The sequence below is a fragment of the Terrapene carolina genome, unplaced genomic scaffold, assembly GCF_002925995.2.
Source record: "Terrapene carolina triunguis isolate 2854851 unplaced genomic scaffold, T_m_triunguis-2.0 Scaffold88, whole genome shotgun sequence".
Taxonomy (NCBI): domain Eukaryota; kingdom Metazoa; phylum Chordata; order Testudines; family Emydidae; genus Terrapene; species Terrapene triunguis.
Window position 1 is genome coordinate 31650807 of NW_020664439.1, and position 24044 is coordinate 31674850.

The following is a 24044-nucleotide window of genomic DNA, read 5'->3' on the forward strand; positions in this document are numbered from 1 at the left end:
TGTTTAAGAGCCGAAGAGTCAGGAGAGGAGCAGAGCCGCCATTTTCCCCAGACATGTTCGGCTTTTTGGCAATTCCCCCCGGACGGGGGTTTGAGTGCCGAAAAGCCGGACATGTCCGGGGAAAAAGAGGACGTATGGTAACCCTAGAATAGATATGCAGATAAAGAGTAAAATAAACTTCTACACTCCCAGGCCCGTGACCACACCCCACTCGCCACACCCCACACACAGTTTTCATCAGTGAGTAGCACTAGTCCAAGTGTCTCTACGGATTTGTTTAAGGGAGCTATTGCCTGGAGTTGCTGCTGCCTAATCCAGTGGAGGGATTCAGTGTTATGGTGCTGGGTAGGTGGAAGCTCACCAGAGCCCACTCAGCTCCTGTCTTCTGCATCATCTCTTGAAGCAAAGTTCCTATGGGAAGGAAGCCAAGAGTCCTTAAGACCCTTGAGCAGAATCCTGGCTGCTTGGAAATAGGCCAGGAAATGGAGGGGGGGGGAATAAGAGCTTTCCTTTAGAACCTCTCTGGGAACCCACAAACCTCCCCATCTAAGTTCATATATAGTTATGGTGACTCACTGTGTGTCGCTATAGGAATTGTGAGTAAGTCAACTATGCAAATGAAGCTCTCTGTTGCAGCACTTTCCCTGTTAATTTAGCTAGCTTGCTAAAAACAGGTGGGGATGTGGTGGCATGGGCTACTCAAGCCTGCCACATGCACATGTGGGTACATACTTGCTTGTGTTGCCTGAGTTGCAAATCACACCACCGACAGCAGTGTAGGTGCACTTCAAAAGTGAAAGAATAGAGAGAGATTCCACCCTGAGACAGATACAGGCTAGAGGGCACTCAAAGAAAGGGGTGGAGCTAGCCCAGTAACTAGGATGCTGCATTTTCACTGAAAAGTTGTGTATGCTGTAGAACCTTGTGATATTGATCGCAGCTCAAATGGAGTTTGTTGCTGTAGTTATATGAAAAGTTGGTTTTCTGAAAATGTGCTAAGAACCTGTGCTATTGATTGCAGGATGATTGGTGTGTTGCTGAAGTTTAACAGTGAGTTGTTACTGTAAATGTTCTTGCAGACCCTCTGGTATCTGGCTGTCACTCAAGCAAAATTTGATATGAAGTTTTTACTGCACACATCCTAAAACACTTTGGAACCTTTTTACTGACATTTAGTGCTCCAGCTTGCAGCAGCAACCTGGACAGGAAGATTGGTCTAAGATGTTTTCAATAGCAAAGGCTGGCAATACTGCCTCTGAATGTTCTTGTTAACATGGAGCTATGCTTTCTTTGCTTGTTTTCAAGCTGATTGTCACTGACTCTGTCAGTCAATTGTTTGTCAGTGTTCTTTGTCACAGTAGAGATGCATTTTTTTCAGTGCAATCACCATATGAGCAGCAAAATTGCTTTTGGCAGAGTGATATGGAGCTGGGTGCTAAAATCTCTCAAAGAAACATTACAAGAAGAGTGGGAATGTTGTGGCATTAGCACTTAGACAAACATCCCCACCAGGAAGAAAAAAGCATTGTGGGGGGTAGGGAGTGCGAAGGAGAAAAGTAATATGAAACTTTGTGCGAAAATCAACGACTGAGTGTTGAGTAGATATAGCTGGTGAATAAGAGCTACTGCTGCAAGTAAGACAATCCATGATCTTAATTTATCAATGCTTTCCACCGGTGAGAACAGTTTATTTACAGTTGGTGTGAGAGACCTATTGTCCCTCTGTGTATGAAAGATGCCATTCTACAGGCATGAAAATTACTTCTTCCAGGAGGAGATGCTGTTCTTCAGGGGTGTGAATGATTACTCCTTGGGATTAAGGGAAGCCACAGCTGCTGCTATTTGACTTCAGCATTATTATTGGAAATAAACACTTGTTTCTTCTGACTAATTGTATAGCGATTTTGCTTCAATTGTTCATTTTAGTTTTATATACTCTTGCTATGCTATTTTATAATATTTTTTTCTTCCTGATTAGTGCATGCCACTGATCAAGCCCTGTTTGTACCTTTGTACCTTTCCTGATGCTTCCAGTCTTTTGTTCTATTTTCATTCCCTTTATTGTGGATTGGGGAGTTACTTCTTACCCACCTCTTAGAGAGCAATAATAAGAAAATCAGAACATCCATAGTGAGTTCCACCAATGGTCTATCTAGCCCAGTATCCTGTCTTCCACCAGTGCCAGGTGCCTCCGAGGGAATGAACAGAACACATAATTTGACTGATCCAGGCCCTGTCGTCCAGCCCCAGCTTCTGGCAGTCAGAGGTTTAGGGACACCCAGAGCATAGGGTTGCATCCCTGGCAGTCTTAGTGAATAGCCATTGATGGACTTTTTTTTTTTTTTTAAACCTAGTTCTACTTTGGACCTTTACAACATCCCCTGGCAATAAATTCCACAGATTGACTGTGTCTTGTGTGAAGAAACACTTCCTTACATTTGTTTTAAACCTGCGGCCTATTTATTGCATTGGGTGACCACTGGTTCTTATGTTTGAAGAGGTAACTAGCAATTCCTTGTTCACTTTCTCTGCACCATACATGGTTTTTATAAACCTTTATCATATTTCCCCTTAGTAGTCGTCGTCTTAGCTGAACAGTGCCTAAATTTTCATCTCCCCTCATATGGAAGTTGTTCTATACCACTAATAATTTTTGTTGTCTGTCTCTGTATCTTTTCCGTTTCTAATGTATCTTTTTTTGAGATGGGGAAACTGGAACTGCATGCAGTATTCAAGGTATGGGCATATGATGGTGGCATTATGATATTTACTGTCACCTTATCTATCCCATTCCTAACATTCTGTTACTTTTTTGATTGCCACTGCATGTTAAGCAGATGTTTTCAGAGAACTATCCAAGATCTCTTACTTGAGTTGTAACTGCTAATTTAGACCCTATAATTTTCTTTCTATAGTTGGGATTATGTTTTCCAATGTGCATTACTTTGCGCTTGTCAACACTGAATTTTGTCTGCCATTTTGTCACCCAGTTTAGTGAGATCCCTCTGCGCTGGACTTAACTATCTTGAGTAATTTTGTATCATCTGCACATTTTATGACCTCACTGTTCACCCTGTTTTTCTGATCATTTATGAATATGTTGAACAGTACAGATCCTTGGGGAACCCCGCTATTTACCTGTCTCCATTGTGAACACTGACCATTTATTTCTACCCTTTGTTTCCTATCTTTTAACCAGCTACTGATCCATTAGATGACCTTCCCTTTGATTCCTTGACTACTTACTTTGCTTAAGAACCTTTGGTGTGGGACCTTGTCAAAAACTTTCTGAAAGTCCAAATACAGTAATAGCAACTGGCTCACCTGTGTACATATGTTTGTTGACACCCTCAAAGAATTTGAATAGATTTGTGAGGCATGATTTCCCTTTACAAAAACTGTGACTCTTCCCCAATATATTGTTTGTCTGTGTCTGATAATTCTACTCTTTCCTGGGACTGAAGTTAGGTTAACCGCCTGTAATGTAGGAGGCACCACAAATGTACGTTGGTAGAAACAGAACTGATGGAGGGACATATTTATCACCCTAGTTCTAAAACACTGCCCCCACCATGTACCTACACAAATAAGGTGAGAATTTTGTCTTAAAGCTGGTTCTAGTGCAAAGTTAATTTTAGCATGAGGCAAAACCAGTAAGTAGTCCTTGGGAAATGTCCATATTGGAAATCTTTCTTAGGGCTAGTCTGACTGGCAGTGTTAAAGTGCTGCTGTGTGGCTTGTGTAGTCACAGCAGAGCACTGGGAGAGAGCTCTCCCAACACTAGAAAAAAAAACACCTCCATAGGGGGCGTAGCTACCAGCGCTGGGAGCCATGCGCTCTTGCTCTGTCTACGCTGGCGCTTTATAGCATTGAAACTTGCTGCATTCGGGGGGCGGGTGGGTGGGTGTTTTCACACCCCTGAGCGAGAAAGTTGCAGCGCTGTAAAGTGCCAGTGTAGACAAGTCCTTAGTTAGCTGGGGTGGGCAGGGATGGTGTCTCTAGCCGCTGTTTCCCAGAAGCTGGGAATGGGCGAAAGGGGGTGGATCACTTGATTACCTGTTCGGTTCATTCCCTCTGGGGCACCTGGCACTGGCCACTGTTGGAAGACAGGATACTGGGCTAGATGGACCTTTGGTCTGACCCAGTATGTCTGTTCTTTTGATCTTAAAATGGTGTTAGGGCACTAGTCTAGGATTTAGGGGTTTTAATCTGGGTCTCAGATTCTGCCACAGACTTCCTATATGACTTTGGGTAAGTCACTTAACCTCTCAGTGCCTCAGTCCCCATCTGTAAAATGGGATGAATAACAATGGCCTACGTTGCAGAGGTGTATTGAGGATAAATACAAAATAAAAATGTTAAATGCTTGGACACTACAGTAATAGGGTCTCTATAAGTACCGAAGATAGATTTCTAGACATTTTGTCTTGAAATTTGCTTCACAGGGAATTTATAACAGATTTCCTGTTAATTAGGTTTTCGTGTTACATTCTGTTCAGCTTCTTGTTTGTTACGGTTATTACAACTGTCCATTTTTGTCTTTGACAGACCTTTTATTTCTCTTTTTAACACCCTGTCTTCTCATGTCATTTCCTTTAGTCTTTCTACTCTCACTTATTAATCACCCATTTAAAATTATGTATTAATTTACTGAAATCCACTGCGAATTCTTTGAACTTATTTCAGATTTGGTTACCTACTGTGCATATGTTCTTTCCACTGACTTTCATCATGTTGATTCTTTGATCATTTGCTAATGAATTACACTTAAGAGCATTTAGATTATATTTTAAAAAAACTCAACATGTTAACCATCAGATCCCTATCAAGTCCCCTTTTTCTGACAGGGTTATCTCCTTGGATCTTCTCCTTTCACTAGCACCCTCTTCTGTCTCATCATTTTTAATTTTGTTCTGTCTTATTTATTGTCCTTTTTCCTCATTTACAATTTCAAAATATTCTACTATAGTGGTCTGATTCTGACACTCTGAATCAGACTGAGTAGCAGTTTCTTCCATAAGTAGTTTCACGGACTTCAATGGGACCACATCTGATGTAAAGTACTATTCGGCCTGAATAAGGGTATCAGAATCTGACCCATTATGACCTGTCTTCTGCAAAGGACTTACCCCGTTTCTGCACCTGGTTTATATCCATTAGATCAAAACCATCTTATTGATGGCATTGTCATGTATGCTGGCCAGTGCATAGTGGAGATGGTAAGAACACAGCTGAAGGGCAATGGACTTATCTCTTTAGTTTACAATTGAAGGAACGAAGGATAAGGATGAACTAAGTGGAATACAATGTAAGCATTATAGTTAAGGATATGAGCTGAAGCCAGCAGAGATGCTATGTTTAGAACCATTCATTTTCTTCTTATCTTGAGTGCCACTCACCTGATAGAAATTAATTTGCTCTTCAAACCGCATTTGGTTGCTTCTGCAAAATAGAAAACAGTAAATATCTATAGCCAACACTTGGCCATTAACCCAAAGCACTCCTTTCCATCCTGCCCTGCTTCTACTTTGCCTCACTGACAATAAATAGCCTACATACACTCACACTCAACAAAGAAAAACCTTCATCGTGCACTGTTTCCTAAGTCTGCCATGTTTACCTTCAGAATAATCATGAGGGAACAACTATGGAGCCACGGGTTCTTTGTTGCGTATGCTCTGTAGCCCCTCTTGCCTTCTTTCCCTCTGGAGTTCAACCCCTGGGGGTTTATCTTGTTACCCACGCACTTTTTTTTTAAATAAGAATTTGTCTTGGATATTGTTGATCAGATGGATGGAATAAATGCTCAGGTTTAATACCACAAACCTAATCATGGATTCACTGGCAAACCTGGTTGCTTTAGGTCAGCTTGAGCTCCTTAAATTCTCATCACCTTTTCCTGAGGTCTCTCTGTTGCGAAAGGGTCTTAAATGGTATTTAAGAAATCTTGATTATCATTCTCTCATTTTTAGTGTTCTGTTTAGAGTTCAATGCTGCTGAAAGTGTCTGCTGTCTGTCTTTACGGGCATCTGATCAGTTCACAAGTAGTAGAATTGGTAGCATGCTCTGGTGGACAGAGCAGCAGGCTAAGAGCCAGACATTTCTGACTTCCAGTGAAGCTTCACAATCTTGAGTAAGCAACATAACCTCTTGGTCTCTGGGGTGGGGAAGGAAAAAAAGTGAAACACCTGTTTCCTTCACTAGGGAGTGTGGGAATTTGTTGTACAGCCTTGAAAATCTAAAGAAATAGATGTGCTGAATATATGGCCTGCTAATAAACAATGCTGTGCCTACTCAACTATGTGATAACCTGTCCATAGTTCAATATGTTGTGTCGGTGAATTGGGGCTTTTATATATGTATTTTTTCCAGTTCATTTTGTTCTGTTGGCCACGAGGTTGTTACATTGTTGGAGATTTTGTATTAAGTCTGGTAATACATTGGCCTGCTTGAGATGCTAATTCTTACTATGCAATATTTGTCCTTATGCTTCTAGTGTGTCCCAAATTGCTCATAGTCACACGGGGATCTTTTGGTTTCCATTCTATTCCGTATTTATATGCTTCTTTAGGGCACTATTATTCATGCTCATAGGCTTTAGTGTTCCATTTATGCTGACAACTCCCACATCTATTTTTTAGTACCTACTGACCCAGTGCTGACTCTCCCTTCGCTGCATGATTGTCTTTGACATTATAGTTTGGAATGGATGTCATCTAACTTTCTATATGCAGAAAAGAATGAATTGTAGCTCACAGGACTAACTCAATACCATTCTCTATATTCCTTGTTTGTCATTGACTTTGATGGATACACTATGGTATCCAACCTTAGATTCAAACTGCATAAACTTAGAAATAGCTTTGGTTGATCTTAGTATGACATTTGCTATTGTTACTATTTATGTTTCTGTAATGAATAGAGGACCCAATTATGATCAGGGTGGCATATGTTAGATGCTGTACAAATATATATAAAAGATGATCTGTGCCCCAAAGATCTTGCAATCTAAAGGGATGGAAAGGGATACAACATACAAGCAGTGACCATGTTAGTTCTTGTTTTTGTGTTTTGGTGGAGGGGGGGGGGGGGTTCATTTTTTCTTTGTGCATGTACCTTCTCTCCCTTTCCTCTTTCACATATATACACATTAAGAGTCACATCTTTGGCTGGTTTAAATCAGGTTAGCTCTATTAACTTCAAGAGCCCTCTGAAAAATCAGTCCATAGATGTCTCAATTTGAGCACCCAAAATTAGAAGACTCTTTTTTGACAATTTCAGCCTTAATATCTGTTTCCCAGCTGTAAAATAGGAGTAATAATCACCTTTTGTCAGAAGGGTGTGGTGAAGATAAATTAATTCATGTGCATGAGACACAAGGTGGGTGAGGCGATATCTTTTATTGCAGTGGTTCTCAAAGCTGGTCTGCCGCTTGTCTGCAGGCCAATGGGGTCTGTGGGAAGGGTGGCCAGCACATCCCTCGGCCTGCGCCGCTTCCCGCAGCCCCCATTGGCCTGGAGCGGCGAACTGCAGCCAGTGGGAGCCGCGATTGGCCGAACCTGCGGACGTGGCAGGTAAACAGACCGGCCCGCCGCGCCAGGAGTTTTCCCTGAACAAGCGGCAGACGGGCTTTGACAACCACTGTTTTATTGGACCAATTTCTGTTGGTGAAAGAGACAAGCTTTTGAGACGCACAGAGTGTGGGAAGCATTCGGACACTGTGTTGTGAGTACCATAGAAACAACATGAGGAAATTCATAATTTTGCATTCAATGCAAGGTTTCTAGATAAAATAGAGTCTGGGGCCTTATATTGCATCAGGTAGATAAAAAGAAATTTTATTCGATAACTATGCATTCACTGAATGAGGTAGCAGTGTTATGGGAAAAATAGTATGTGCTCACATACTTAGACTCTATCATAATCCAGACACACACATGGGCCAAATCAAGGTTCAACAGGCAAAGAGAATTCTGGCATTTAACTTTTGAGTGCTTGGTTTTACAACCTTAACATTCTTTTAATGCAGTTTTTGAGTGTAATATGATAGAATAGAATCATAGAAATGTGGGATTGGAAGGGACCTCGATAAGTTATCTAGTCCAGCCCACTGCACTGAGGCAGGACTAAGTATTATCTCTAGACCATCCCTGACAGGCATTTGTCAAACCTGTTCTTAAAAACCTCCAATGACAGAGATTCCCCAACCACCCCAGATAATTTGTTCCACTGCTTAACTAGCCTTACAGCTAGGACGTTTTTCCTAGTGTCTAATCTAAATCTCACTTGCTGCAATTTAAGCCCATTACTTCATGTCATATCTTCAGTGGATAAGGAGAACAATTTATCACCGTCCTCTTTATAACAAGTTGTATGTACTTGAAAACTGTTATCAGGTCCCCACCTCAGTCTTCTGTTCTCCAGACTAAACAAACCATTTTTTTTTTTCAATCTTTCTTCACAGGTCATATTTTCTAGACCTTTAATCATTCTTGTTGCTCTCTTCTGGACTTTCTACAATTTGTCCACATCTTTCTTGAAGTGTGGTGCCTAGAACTAAACACAATACTACAGTTGCAGCCTTATCATTGCTGATTAGAGTGGAAGAATTACTACTTGTGTCTTGCTTACAACCCTCCTGCTAATACATCCCAGAATGATGTTCACTTTTTTTGCAAAAGTATTGAATTGTTGATTCATATTTAGTTTGTGGTACACTACACACCCCAGATACTTTTCTGCACTACTCCTTCCTAGGCAATCATTTCCCATTTCGTATTTGTGCAAATGATTATTCCTTTCTAAGTGTATTACTTTGCATTTGTCCTTATTGAATTTCATCCTGTTTATTTCAGTTTCTCCAGTTTGTCCAGATTAAGGAAGATGTTGTTCTCATGCAATTAATATTATATTATGGGGAGAAAACCTATTCAGTATAATAGTTTCATCCAAAACTTTAAAACTTAATCAGGAAATATCTGTCACATAGGGTATTGGAAAAATGTCAAATCTGCAGCTTGAGGTCTCCAGAAACAAGGTGGGAGGTCTCCTCATCCTAGAGTCAGCAGTTACAGACTCTCCTGTGAAGCTACCAGATTGGTGACTCACTACAGCTAAGGCAGTGTTTCTGAAACTGGGGTCGCCGCTTGTGTAGGGAAAGCCCCTGGCGGGCCGGGCCGGTTTGTTTACCTGACCTGTCCGTGGGTCCGGCCGATCATGGCTCCCACTGGCCGTGGTTCGCTGCTGCAGGCCAATGGGGGCTGCTGGAAGCGATGGCCAGTAACTCCCTCGGCCCGCGCCACTTCCAGCAACTCCTATTGGCCTGGAGCAGCGAACCACGGCCAGTGGGAGCCGCGATCGGCCGGCTCTGCGGATGGGGCAGGTAAACAAACCGGGTCGGCCCACCAGGGGCTTTCCCTACACAAACGGCGACCCCAGTTTGAGAAACACTGAGCTAAGGTAACAGTTTCATCCTGTTTGATTACATGCACTTCCCTACCATCCTGTTAGGTCCAACGTTGCTATGGAGTTGGCAGTTTTTGTTCGCCTATATTCACCAAAGAATGGCTTTGTGATGCTTTTAAACTCTGGCAGAAGTAATTGTAAAGGCAGTAGACTCAAAAGCCCACTGAAATCAATGGGAGCAATGTTGATTTAAATCAGCTTAGGTACTGGCCGTTTCTTTGGCAGCCACAGAGCTCCTTTGTTGGTCTATTAATAAAATAGAAACATTGAAAATACTTTTTAATTAATTTTCAACATTAATAAAAACTTTATAAAGTGCTGAGAGAGTACGCTCCTTAGGGCAGGTAGATCATTGTGATGCAGGGCTGAGTGACTCTACATTGCTTCCTCCACAGAAATTTTTGGAAAGACAGTGTGACAGATTTATGTTACCAATCTGCCTGGAGGGTCAGGTGATCAGGCTGAGGCGGCAGAATTTTTAGGGGAGGAGATGAAGGAGCACACCAAGTGACTAGGTTTAAAGCTTTATTAATAAAATAAAAGCGGTGAGTGCTGGGTACTCCCCATGTCACTCAAAGGAAGGAAGAAAGTGTTAGTGCCTGAGCCCTAACCCAGTTTCATACTCACACCCAGGCTTGGCCAGCCTTGTATTGTGCATGTGAAACATAAGAAGAGGGGGAAGGGTAGATGAGAGTTCTGTCCTGTGCACAGGCCGTCTAGGGTCTGCTGTTGATCTCCGACTTGCTTCAGCTCTCGGGAGGGCTTTAAGCCCTGGGTTCTTCTGGGGGCATTTTCATCCAGGGATCCTAGTCTTCAGTGCTCTCTGTACCAGTCCCAACCGGCTTTCCGCGGCTTCATCAACTTTCCCAAAACACACTGGCTTCAGGGATGCGAGACTCTCTTGTTTTTCAATTCACTGGTCTTCGCAGTCTCTCATTTTGCAACCCCTTCAGGGTCAATCTGGTTCAGTTCTCCTTTCCCACAGGCTTTGGCTGTTTGGCAGCAGGGAGTGAGTTTGTGGGCGTTGGCCTTGAGCGGCAGTTAAGCTCCTTATCTGCGAACCTACCTGGAGCGTGGAGTTAACCCGTTCCTTTCTCCCTTCCTCCCCCTTTGGCCTCTCGCAACCTGCAAAGGAATCTTTCACCCGACACACTCACTTTCCACCCTTCCCAAAATCCTTTCCAATGCATATAAAAGCATTAGCAATGTACAATGCTGGTGCTTACCCAGGGGACCCCCTGGGGGGCAATTTTACTGTGACATTCCCCCCCTTGACCCTGAATCAACATTCCGTTGTGAGGGGTCACCGCTTAGGTTTTTACCCTCCCTCTGACACTGCGGCCAGTGTTACCGTTGGCCTCCTACACAAACGGCAATAACGCAAAATCAAAATTATTAGGGCAGCACAAGTGAATACACAAGCCAGTAGTGGCTTTTGGCTTTATTAGTAACATAGGATAACACATTTTCTTGTTGACATAAATACCCCATTTGGATGGCTGTGGCAAAGGCAGCTTTTTTTTAAAGTGAATGTGTGCTGCCACACTGTAAAGGAGGAGGCATTTGTTTGTAATACGGCGAGTTGCTTCTAGACGTGCATTAATGGGAGTAACACATTGGGTGCAATTTATGAAAAATTAAACATGATATAGGTAGAAATATTAACTGTACTTCGCACAACCATGGGCCAATGCACCGAAAAATTTTGCACCTGAGTGAAACAGCAAATTGAGGGGCACCCTGGGGTAGGTGGTCCTCCAGACACACGCAGAGGTATTGGTGAACACGTGCCTTAGTGGGGACATATTTCGATGCCTTCCCTTTCCAGCAGATGTGTTGACCCACCTTATAAAAGAAGCCTGGCATTGCCTTTTTTAACACATTATTTGAGGGGGGTTCATAGGCCATATTTGCCAGGTGTTGCCCTTTGCAATTCATATGTTCTGATAGTTGGAGGACGCAGTTAGCACATACCGCTTAGCCATGTTATTTTTTTGGGGGGGAGGGCGCCACCTTTCACATGTCGCGATGGACCACCCAGTTTTAGAGGCCTGGTTGGATTTTTATAGCGGGGGCCCACACTTCCTTTATGGGACCAAAGGCCATGAAGGAGCAGGCTATGCCTGTGCACTTCGTTAGTGAGTCTTTAGGAATAGCGAAAAGGCCATTGCTTCCGGGGAATTCCTGAGTGGGAATGGATTTTCCCAGGCCAGGCTTTATGGAGCGCACTTTTTTTGGATGCTACGGACTTGTTGGGGCAAATATTGTTGGAGCTGAGAGCACACCAAATTTCACGCTAGTTGGTCCCCAGCCTTAATTATGGTTGCAACTGGGAAGGAAGGCTGCTAAAATCTGCCACCACTGCTGGTGGGAGGAGATGTGGAGGTGGTTTTTTAAAGTTATTTTCTGAAGACTAGGGGCTAAGTGAAAGAGGTTACAATTTTAAAGGGATGCTGGAAATTGGGGCATGTAATATTTACTTCCCCACACTGGCGGAATGTGTGTGTGGATCCGTGGGTGATATACCAACATTTGGAACTGCGGGGGTTAGGTTGAATCCTACACCACCCGGGGACCAATACTGCAACCACATTTCAATGCCAGCAGTCAATGTGGAGCATTGACTTGGATGGCATATTGAACTTTTTTGTGACATTGAAAACCTTTCCATATACCTTTTTATTGGTGGTTTACTTGAGCCATTGCTTCCAGATTTTTTTTTTTTTTTTTAGTGGAACCATAAACGCTGGCAGTATGGATAGAGATTTTTTTTCTTTAAAGGTAGGGGGCATTGTTTCCAGGTGGAAACAAATTTTCTGGGGGCTTAAAGGGAGGTGAGACGCAATATTGGCCCGGGCAGTGCCATTTTGCCAGTTATGGAGTTTTTCAGGGTTAACCCCATCTGGGACCCAAGTGGGGAGGAATACACAGGGCCAGGGGACCTGGGGCTTTTGGCAGGGGGCTGCCCCTGGAAAAATACCCAGGTAATACACGGTGCCACATTCCCAGGATGACACGCCGCAACTGCCCCCTCGCCAATGGACAATAGACCTTTTCTTTCACCATGGCCAATTTTGGATAATGGTAAAATTAATAAAGGAGGACAAAAACATTGGAAACCCAAGGAATCCCGTAAAAATATTGCACTATACATACATTGTACTAAATAAAGGATTTTGCAGGCTTGAGGCAACAAGAGCAGTCCCACCACTTCTGTTTGGAGTGTTCCTGGGGTTTCGCTATTACTGCCTTTTTCTGTTAAAGCAAAAGGGAAAGAAAAAGAACAACGTAAATGCACCTATTGGGAAAACTGAGGCACATGCAAAAACTCTGTTATTAGCCGTTCCGTTACAGCGCTTTTTGGCTTTCATTATGGATGTTGTTTGCCTGGTTTAGGAGGTCACAAAAACAATATTGCATCCAGGGATCAGGGACTGCTATTGCTTGCCAAGGGGTTTCCCATTCCACCCCAGGTCACCACATGAGGACCAAGGTTTGTTCCTCTGGGATTTATGGAAGGTCCAGGGCCACCCACCAGGTATTTTGCTGTGGCCCAACTGTGTTTATTCGGACTATGCATTGCCTCCACGGCTCCTCCCCTCCAGCCTTATGCCACATTGTGGCTCAGGCCCCATCCGCAGTTCGAACCAGGGAGAACCTTTGGTGGTATTTTTCCTCCTCGTAATTATAATTATCCAGATAATTCCATGAACAAATGGAAACCCGGATAGTTCAGGCAGATGGCAGGTGCACAACTGAGGCCCACAACGCCATGACCAGAAACCTAGGGAAAAACGTATGTTTCGAGCTGATTGGCATGTGCCCATTTTAGTGTGTCTGGTAGCTGGAACACTACCGGGGAGATGCAATTTACAATGGGGTACAGACCCAACCACTTTTCATCTGGAGTGTGGGCCCCTTTCCCCAGCTTTTGCAACATTACCTTGTTTCCAATTTGCCATCCTGGATGTCTTCAATGACGATTCCCTTACACTTGTCCTTTTCTTATTTAAAGCTTTACAGGTTTTACATAGTGTGTGGTTTTTTTTTTTTAAAACTGGGCAAAGCTGAGACTTTTTTTGGTTGTGGCAAACAGTAAATGTGATTATTGGTAAACACAGTACTTGCATTACATTTACATTTATTTACTAGCGGGTTGCTAACACTTTTATTCTTCCCAACCCACTGGCTTGAGGTCTGGGGTAGCCAACAGTGCTAGCAACAAGACAAACACAAGGCAAAACATAGAACACAACACAATTTTTATTGTGACAATAAATTTATGGTATTTTGGGTTGCTTTTTAGCTGCTATTAGCTTTTTTTATTTTTTGAAAGACAAACATGTTTTTACCCTTTTGGGGGTGGCAGATTATTGCTTAAAATGTTTTTTACCCCTTTTACAATATACACTGCACATGTTCTGGGGGAGATGCACATTTCTTTTACACTGCTTTGTTTTTACACAGCTATATATAAATTACACTTCCTTTATACATTTGGGGCAGTTAAGTTTTTCAATAGAACCCGCTTATATTCTTTTAGCAAATTTGACTAAATTGTTCATAAATAAATGATTTCAATTAGGTTTTTTGCCTGGATTATTTACAGACTTTTTTGGAAAAGGGCCCTTTTTTTCTTTAGAATGGCTGCAAAGAAAGCAAGAATTTTTTATAACACTTTCTTTTTGACATTTTTACAAAGTTTAACTGCTTAATTTTTTAGCCTCTGCAGCGTTAACTTTTTACTTTCTTTTCTTAAATTACTTATTTTCCAAAATGACACCTTTATTAACTCAGATTTTACCATTTTAAGTACTATTTTAGGGATCTGAATTTCCCACGTCTGTACTTCTTTCCTTACTTCTGCCACTATGCCCTTAGGGCTTACAACCTGTTTTTCAATTTCTTTATCTGTTGCCTGCCTGCTTGTTTGGGCCCGATTCTGTTTTTTGTTAAATCGTCCCTTTTCATAGGCACAGGCTTTGTTCCACTACCAATTTAGCAAGGAGGGTGGGCTCCTCAGCTAGCCCCCACCTCTCCTGGTCCCTTTCCTCTTCATAATCACCCCACAGGGTGCTCTCTTCGCAATTGGGGGTGCCGTACATACGACCTTCTCCCCTTCACCCGCTGTAAAGACTGCCACCTGTCTAGTGGCAGAGCCCAATTTTTGTTTCAGACTTTTACTTAGTGGTTCGCAGCTATTATGATTTGCAGATATTTTGCCCTGTTTTGGAGCACATGATTTTCTTTAATTTTTTCAGAGGCTTTAGCCTGATTTGCCATGATTTTTTTTTTTGCATTCCCGAAGCACCTTTTTTACTGTAACTGTAACAAAAGAAGTTTTATATTTTGATTATAAATGTTTCCCTAAAGAAGGCAGCATTTTCCAATGAGGCTTATTCAAAAGAATAAAGTTCCAGTGCTTGGAAGTGCCAGGATAATAGTGCACTTCTATTTTAAATTTTGCTTGGGTCTCTACCCTGACTTTCTTTTTTACTGATTGCCCTGCTGTATCTCTCAATTCCTTATTGTTCATGAGAAACACAATTCCTGATCATGTTACTCCTCTATTGAGAGATCTCTTGGCTGGTTTTGTGCAAAGAAAAAGATTGAGTTAAAGATTGTACCACTTGCTTATGTGGTATTGCTCTGACTGTGGGATCGCCTCTGCTTCTGAAGCCTGGATTTTATAGATAGGTCCATTTGAAAAGGAGCTGTTACGTTTGTATATTTAATTATCTAGCTATTCTTTTTATTCAAAGACTGTGCCTGTCTTCAAACTGTAGGTGCGGGAATCATTCACATTTTAAAAAACAAAACAAGCAAACAAAAAAACCCAAACACATTGTATAAAACAAAGTCAATCCAATATCAGATCAAAAATACCATGGGCCCAACATGCAATCCTAAAACTTAAACCAATAGGCATCCTTGCATGAGAAAGGGCAGTGGGATTGGGGTGTAGAATACATCGGCCTGTCGGGCAGTAAAACACATGTGAGGAGGCTCAGCTGGTGGGAAACTTGAAGACCATCTCCATAATGTTCTGATGGGTTAGGTATGTGGTGGGATGGAGTTAGCACCTTCACATAACAAGGCTTTGGTATCTACCTCCAAATGCTCAGAGCTCCTGGTATGCGTGTGGATCCTGGGGCAGCAGTAGGAGGTCGTGATATCTGTGGAGGCACAGGGTTCCTCATCCAGAAGTCCTGTCCTCCTATAGCACAACTCCACTGGATCTGTGGTATCAGGACTGGCCAGAGCTGCCCTGGGAACCCTGTTAAAAGGGGATCCTCACTGTGGAAGGTTGTTTGTGGAAAAAGATGATACAGCCATGTAAACTCTGTGAAGCCATACGGTGGATAATATGCATTCCTCCATTTCCCCCACCTTCATCCACCTCTGCCTATCCCTATGCAGAAGCTTACACTAACAGAGGCCTTTGCAAGGTCCACAAGAAGGGGGATAGTGGGCACAGAAGAGGCTGAGCCCTGTTTCTGCATGGAAGGAGATACAGGCCCAGGTTTGAAGAGTACTGTCTGCCCTTCCAGGATTTGGTCGTTGGATTTAATGTGCACATGCTGGCATTGGTGGTCTGCGATATACAAAAGGTCAGACTAGATGTTCTATGACATTATGAAAACTTCCATGTTTAGAGTGGGGAAGAGGTAAATTGGATATGGTTTTGTTGATTCTCTTCCTCCTCAGTCTTTGATTTCAGTCTTTGGATATATTTAAGTCTGGTCTTCAGGCCTGCTTGTTTAGTTTTGAGTTTTCACTGTGTGTTCCCAAATTGGATTTGATTTCACAGGCTATCTACAGCTTCACAATGTTGACAAAGAGGCTGCTGAGCTGTGAGCAATGAATGTTTTACCTTCTTAATCTTGATTTGTCATGACTGTTTGCATTGTTTGTTCCGTAGTTAGATTCATTTTCACTTTAATGGGAGAGTCTCAACCATATTCACGAACTTCTGCAAATGTTCCTTAATGCTGTAAATTTTTACCATGTTCAAAACTGCATATAGTCTTAAAAACGAACTTAGTTTTTAAACATTTATGATCAAATGTGAGGTGTGTCCCCCTCCTCCCCAAAGAAAGGAGTCTTATTCTGGGAACTTTCACAATAGCTGCAGGGGAATGAAATCTCCCCAACAAGCAACAAACTGCACACCTGCTCCATCGCTTCTCCTAAACTCTAATGGGGTTAAGGATCAGAGAGCTACCATACAGCAGTGCTTTCTGGTACACAGAGGATATACAATCTCAAAGCCTGGACCCTTCAGTTCAATACAACTTTGTCTGTTCCACTTTAGTTTGGGCTTTGCATCTCCACAAGGTGGGAATAACTGAGCTAGTGTTTACCTTTTATTATTGTATTTGAAATTAGACCAATCAGTTTTACTTTTATTTAGTCAGCTCTTTGTGATGGTAATGAACTGTCACAGCATTGTGTTTGAATCCTAGAAGATAGGAATGGATAACACTTGTTGTGACTGCTCCATCTCATTGCCATTGTACGATAGTACACTGTACTACATTTTTCTAGTGTTTTATCTGCTGTAATTTTCAGTATCCAGATGATGGAATGCCCAGCACTTTCCTTGGGAAGTTATTCTACAACCTACTATATCTCCGTGCTAAATTCACAGCAGTACATAAAGTGTGAGTAGCAAAAATTGCTTTCATTTACATGAGAATAAAATATACATAAATGACCATTACTTAATTGCCTTCAGTTTGGCCTAAACTAACGTGTTAGTGTACTTTTATTAACACCTTTGCTCTGAGGTAAGTTTAAACCACTATAACTTCTCTCCCAATTACTTTGCACTTTGTTATAATTACCTGAAATTATGACACACCAAACATTTTGCCATTAAAATTATTATAAAGCGAGCAGAAGGTAATTGTTTTTAAGTTGATGGATTTTAATTAACTCTATTTAAAAGTCTTAGAAACTGACTCTGAAGACTGAAAATCAATTAAATAAAATGTTTACAAATGGATACCGAAATATATCTACAATACTAGGAAACGGACTGTTTGCAATGCTGGGCACATATATTTGCAAAGACAAAATCCAGTACAGCATGTCTTTGATAATTACATTTTGGCTTCATATACAGAAAAAAGAGGGATGCTTATTTTTACTTTTAATTAAACTAACTTTTCTTTTTCTTTGCATCCAACTTAGTGCAGCCCATTGCATATGAAATACTATGTTTATTTCATACATTTTAGTGTAAAAGTAAAACTACATTTTTAGAAATGTAGGTGAGGGTTGAAAAAAGGGGGCAATAGTCAATCTGTAATATTCCCCTGAATTTTGGTGTAGCTATCAGTCAGATTTCCAGAAACTTTTAGGCATGTAATTGCTATACTTGAACGTACACATTAGGCATGCGGTTGTACACTTAAAATCTGCCCCATCTCCATCTTGCTTAGCTGTGATGTTGAATTAGATGATGATCTTTAAAATACCATATCTTGCATTTATACAGCATTTTTAATCCTGTACAACTTTGCATTGTGCTCATGCAAGGCCTCCCTGAAGTGAAGCCACTTCTAGATTAGTCTTTAAGTAGTTGATCTAGAACTCTTCGTTGGTCTAGAGGTTGTGTGCTCAACTCTAAATTTGAGTAGGGTACAAAAGTAATTTCATCCCACTTTTCAGACTCTCCCCTGAGCATAGGGCTGACTGGGGACTTATGTGGCAAGTTAGAGGTATCAAGGAGTTGGATGGTAATGGTGGCCAGGGCAACAGTTAGAATGGAGCAAGATGCCAGCAACACACTAACTCTCATGTCCTGACACACACACATCCCTGGGGGGTGTCTTAGAACCAACTATGAGGACTATGCAGAAATTCTCCCTTGCCAGGGGAAACCTAGGGTGGCTGTTTGTCAGTTTTACAGCCTCTTTGCACTGTTCAATCTTCACAAAGGGAGGTAGCATGGGGTGAGCAAGGGCTGAGATCTGGCCCATAATTTTCCTCTCCTTCACAAATTTTTGTTCTTTGATGCACTAAAAAGGGGAGGTTTTATGTACCACTTTTAGCCATTGGGTTTTTGACAGTTTCTAAAATGCTTTGCTGCAAAACATAACATTAGATTGCCAGTCACTTATTCATGTAAATAGGCTTTCCAGGCACAAGTTAACTTTTCAAAAAATGTGACAAAACAGTCTCAAACCAAATTGCATGCAGTTTTATTTTGATTGTACAGAATTTGCTCCTTGTTCTCTCGTTTCAGAAAAAGCCATTTAAGTTGATTTATTTCAAGAAACAAATACAGTACAAGACACTTTCACAGTAAAAAGTGTATTGTTTCAAAATAGTCATGTAAATTGGCCATACCTTTACATTCTATATTCTAAAAGAGAAATATTAAGTACTAGCTGCTTCCAGAAGGTTTTACAAGTGCCTATGAATGGCTTCTTTTAACATGCAGATTTTCTGAGGATTTCAGGCTAACAGAGTAACTTAAAAGAATTGTTTTGTATGCAATCAAATGTTTTACTTGGGTCCGATTCTGCAAGGTTCAGCATCTCCTGAGAGGAGCAGATGGCTTTCCATTCCCATTGGAAGCAATGGGAGTTGACAGTGCTTACTATCAAACTGCACTGAGCCCATTTTATTTGTCCCATGTCTAGGGATGAAGAAGAATCTGCTGACAGAACTTCTCATTCAGCTACCAAGTTTTTATCCTGTTTCCACTAGTGACAATGTATTCCATAGCTAATATAGCTGTCCTGGTATTAAGTTGTGGTCTGCGTAATACAGCTAGTGTAATTGTGTCCCAAGTTTGGACACGGAGGTAAGTTTGAATCTTTTGGCTGGCTAATAAAAATATATTCACCAAGGAGGTGAATGTTAAATGCAGTCTAGCTACAGTTACTGTGGCTGGTTATATATATGCCTTAATATATCTAGAGGATGATGCAAGATATCTTTTTTTTTACATCAAGAAAATCTTTCTTTCTTTTGACAACTCATAGCTGTAAGCTAGAAACGTTGTAAACAGAGAACTTCAAACAGCCCAATTCCCCTTCCTGTTGCTATTTCACTCATTAACAATATATCAATAGTGGGGATGAATGCAAGAGAACAAATATTTTATCTTGACCTATTGCTGAAGAAAGCAACATGCTAATTGGCTATCAGCAATAAACATTAGTTTCATTAATTTCCCAATGGAAGGCTTCTTAAAATAGCCCTTGCATATAATGCCTTAAGCATTTTAGAATATTTGCACAATCTCTAATCAAACAATATTAAGAGAACTTCTTTATTGAGCACAGAAGCAAAGTTACCAGAAGCATGTACAGTAATGTACTTTAACACTTGCATATTTTCAAAGGGCCATGCTTACTCACATTCATCATGGCTTACTCTGCATGTTGTGCCATTGAAGTATGAATTAGGGTGGTAGAGTTAGTCCCAAGACTTGCTGATAACTGGATGGCTCAAGGACTGAGGGCCAATTCTAGTGGTATTTGCATGTAGAGGTATGAGTATATTTGAGGAATGCACTTGTACTGTAACCACACAACTGAGAGTCTACCCATTGAAATCCTGTGTGTACAGATAAATGAATGCTCAGCACTTCACTGGTTCTGTCAGAGACAGAACTTCCACTATAGAAATGAGAATATAGTTATTGTTACCATAGATCTGTAACAATCTGTGAACCCTCAGTTGATTGTTTTTCCATGGAATCGAGCAAGAGTTTCAGAATTGGGCCTGTTAATCTTCCCAATGCCCAATATACAATACTTACAAATTACAAATACTTTGCTATACAATAATTAACCACTGGAAACCATTTAATTTCTTACTGATCAGCTAGCCGCCATGCTAGTTTCATATCAAACATACATGCTGAAATTGAAAAAAAAAATGTAAATCTACAACTCTTCTCTGATTCCTGTGCTTTTCTCATGCAAGAGGGTGATGTCTTTTTAAAGAACAATTCAAAATGTTTTTTTTTTCACTTGTATAGCTACCTTTATCTAAACAAAGTAAAGACAAGGTGCTTGTCTGTCTGTCTCTTGCATGCAGCAGAGAATCAATTTATCCTACTAACTTCCCCCTGCCCCATTCTTCACAGTGTGTTAATGTATGGTTGACTTCTGCATCTGAATCACAACTAACAGACACTGGGAACAAAATACTGATAAAAATACTACATATATATGTAAAATAAAATAAACGTGCACAAGGATTTCACTATTGGTCCTTTTGGATAAGGGTTGTACACTGCAACTGTAAGAGTTGACTTTCAGGGTTTTTTGTATTCTGTGTTCATGTTGGTTACTGTCAGATGTGCAGCTCAAATTTATAAAAGTCCTTGAAAGCAGCTTTGGTTCAAGTTTGACTTGCATTTGTGAAGCTGCCAGGGTTTTCTGAAAATCTTGTATTCTCAAAATGTCCATCAAAGCTTTTTGCACATTTGTAGTTGACCTACCTGGAATATCATACATATTTTGACACTGCATTTCACTGGTGAATTTGGAGTTTGAACCACGTTTTGTGTGAAAAGCTTTCCATATGGCTCGTAGAACTACTACTAGGTCAACTAAACCTGATGAGAATTAGTAGGAATCTATTAATCTCTATGCAAATGTAATCAACTGTGTAAATATATCTGAACATGTCTTCATCTACTTACCTGGAGTAAAATAACCTGCTATTGAGTCCTAACTACAATTGCTAGTCCTTTAGCTCAAGTGGTCTGGGTTTGAATACCATCGATGCCTATAGGGTTTATATGAAGCTGCTGCAATTCAGTGAAGAAACGCATGTGAGCTCATTTTACCTCAGCCCTATCGGCTCACAATTAGATTGAGTCAAAGAAAACCATTTTCCCTCCAATTTGAAACTCAGGGTCTACTACAAGCCTGTGTGAATCGGTTCTGACATGCAAAATTTGCATGCACATTTCAAACCAAGCTCAGCAGAGCTCTGCATTTCTCTTTTCCAGCCATTGCGTGGTTTGTATCTGTCTTGCTGACTACAGATAATAAGGTGCCAGTTACGTTGTACGAAGACTTTAAAATTCAACTGCCTTTCATCTTCCCATGATTAAACAAATTTTGACCAGTTTCCAGAGCTTTGTTTTATAATATAAGAATACGTTCCATTTTTATAGCACTTCTGAGGAGCTCAGAATGCATACAGTGCAATTTGTCTGCTATTACTTCTATAATACCAAGGATCCCAAAGTATTTTAAAACTGCATACAGGATAGAATTACTTCACTTTTCACTGAAATGCAGCCACCTCAGAGGTTGAGACAAACTGACTCCCAGAATATTGCAATAGCCTGGGGGAAACTTTGGCCAAGAACAGGAATCTCAGGGGAGCTCAATCTTGCCTTAACGAGTGCTGTGGTGTGCTGGCTGAGTAAATCCTTCCTAGTAGCAAGATCTTAGTGTAATGCCTCATTTGTATGTTGGAGATTGCATTAAACACATTTCCTCTGACCATGTATTTCTTCAGGCATGCCTGTTCTCTGACCATGTCTGCCCCACCATCCCGAGAGTGAAACAGTGGGTGAAAGAGGGGCTTGAGGCTCTCTGCCACTCAGCTTATGGAACTGTGCTTATTCTTTCACTTGCAGCCACTCACAGCCTCATGCTGAGCATAGGTCTTGTTCTTTGTTCCATATGCTGCAGGGGCTTGCAGAATTAAGACCCTACTTGTATAAAAAATGCAATGCCTCCTCACTCCGCTTGTTCCCCTTGTAGCCTTTAGCATCACTATACAGAAACACTCCTGGTCCCCCTGACCGGGCAGGCCCTTATATTGTCTCTAGAATAGGGAAACTCCAGAGTGTTCTGGAATTAAGGGAAAAATGGTATTGTGCTGGAGATCTTTCCTAAAATGGGTGGGATGGTGGGCATACTACTTTCCCTCCAAAGAAGGGGATTCAGTCATCTTTGTAAGAGCCTTCAAGATTGAGGATACCAGCCATCCAGCTCAGACATCAGAACATCACCTGCCTCTGTGTTGTGAGGCCTTGGGCAGGATCATCTAGGTATGTCTCACTTAACCAATTTCTTGCCTCTGCAGAGGCCTGTGGGATTGGTGAACCTTGGTCCCTCCTGTTCTCTGCGTGTGGCACATAAGTCTCCTGTAAGCTGTAATACTTTGATTTAATTTCAGTTGCTGGGTTTAGTGTGCAGATGATGGGTGGTGGTGGTAGTCTGTGATACACAGGAGGTTAGACTAGATGATCTAGTGGTCCCTTATGGCATTAAACTCTGACTCTATGAAGAAGGGGATGAAGGGTCACTGTCTCTACCCCCAAAAATAAGGTACGTTGATAAGTTTGGAGAAGCAGACAAGGAGCTGGGGCAGGCTGGAAGAGCAGTTTAGGGGACAGCCTCAGAAAGAGTGGGCTTCCCTGGCACCCCTATCCCCTCTGAGATGGGTTCCCCAAGCAGGGTGGAGAAGGGCAAACAGGATGATATTTGTATTCTGGGGTCAACCATTTTCTATCTCAGAACCCTTTAATATAAATGAGAGTTCATCTTTGCTGACTAGAGTCACAATGTAAATGGATGTGAGCACCATTAACACCTGCATTTAATCATTTATCGTGATGCGTAGGGACTCATCAATAGAATCATTCACCGATTCACTTGTACTGCTACTGCAGATCAGACAGCATATCACCTACATGAATACAGGAGAAATGTGTTAAGTTAGATCCTCTGACAGATTTACCCTTTCAAATATATCAGACTACTAGCATGTGCTACATGTAACATTTACGTAAAGAAATAAAAAGGATGTTGAACCTGAGCATGATATGGGTACCTTCTCCGATCATAACATTGATAACAGATCAGATTAGAATAGAATATTATTAAAACTTTGTACTATTATGTAAATAATGCACTGAAGGGGGGAAAAAAGTGGACCAGATCATCAGCTGTTGTAAATTGGTTATGCTAATTTATGCCAATTGAGGATCTAGCTTACTGTTAATTATCACAAACCTATCTGCTATTAAGCATGTGTGAAGTTGAGTGCACATAGTGAAGGCATAGTTTGCACACGGAAAAGCCTGCAAAACAGAACAGAGCAAGCAACCTAGTTAGAGTCAAACACCACTGGGAATGTTCCTGCAATTTAAGGCTGTCATATATTCTCTCAGGAATCCCATTGATATATAATTAAAGTAAGATAATAAATGATAATGACAACATGATGAATTACAGAACCTTTCTGACTTATTGTAACGCTTCCTGCTGTGAATCAAGATGTGTAGGTAAAATGTTAGGGTGTCTGTGAGTGGCATTTGCTAATATGTTCAATAATGCATTTTGAGGAGACTGATAGAATTGTGTACTATGATTTAAATGGGAATGATTTAAATCGGTTTTCTATTTTGTCATAAACCTGGAGCTAAGAATATCCCACTATTGAATGACTTTCTACTCCTTTTATCACCTTTCTCAAGGGCATGTCACTGAATTTTTATGTCCAAGAAGGTTTTGTTCTGGTTTTTTACATTTTGAAAGTTTGTGATACTTTGTGACCTGTTCTGTATGCTCTAATATAATTAGCTG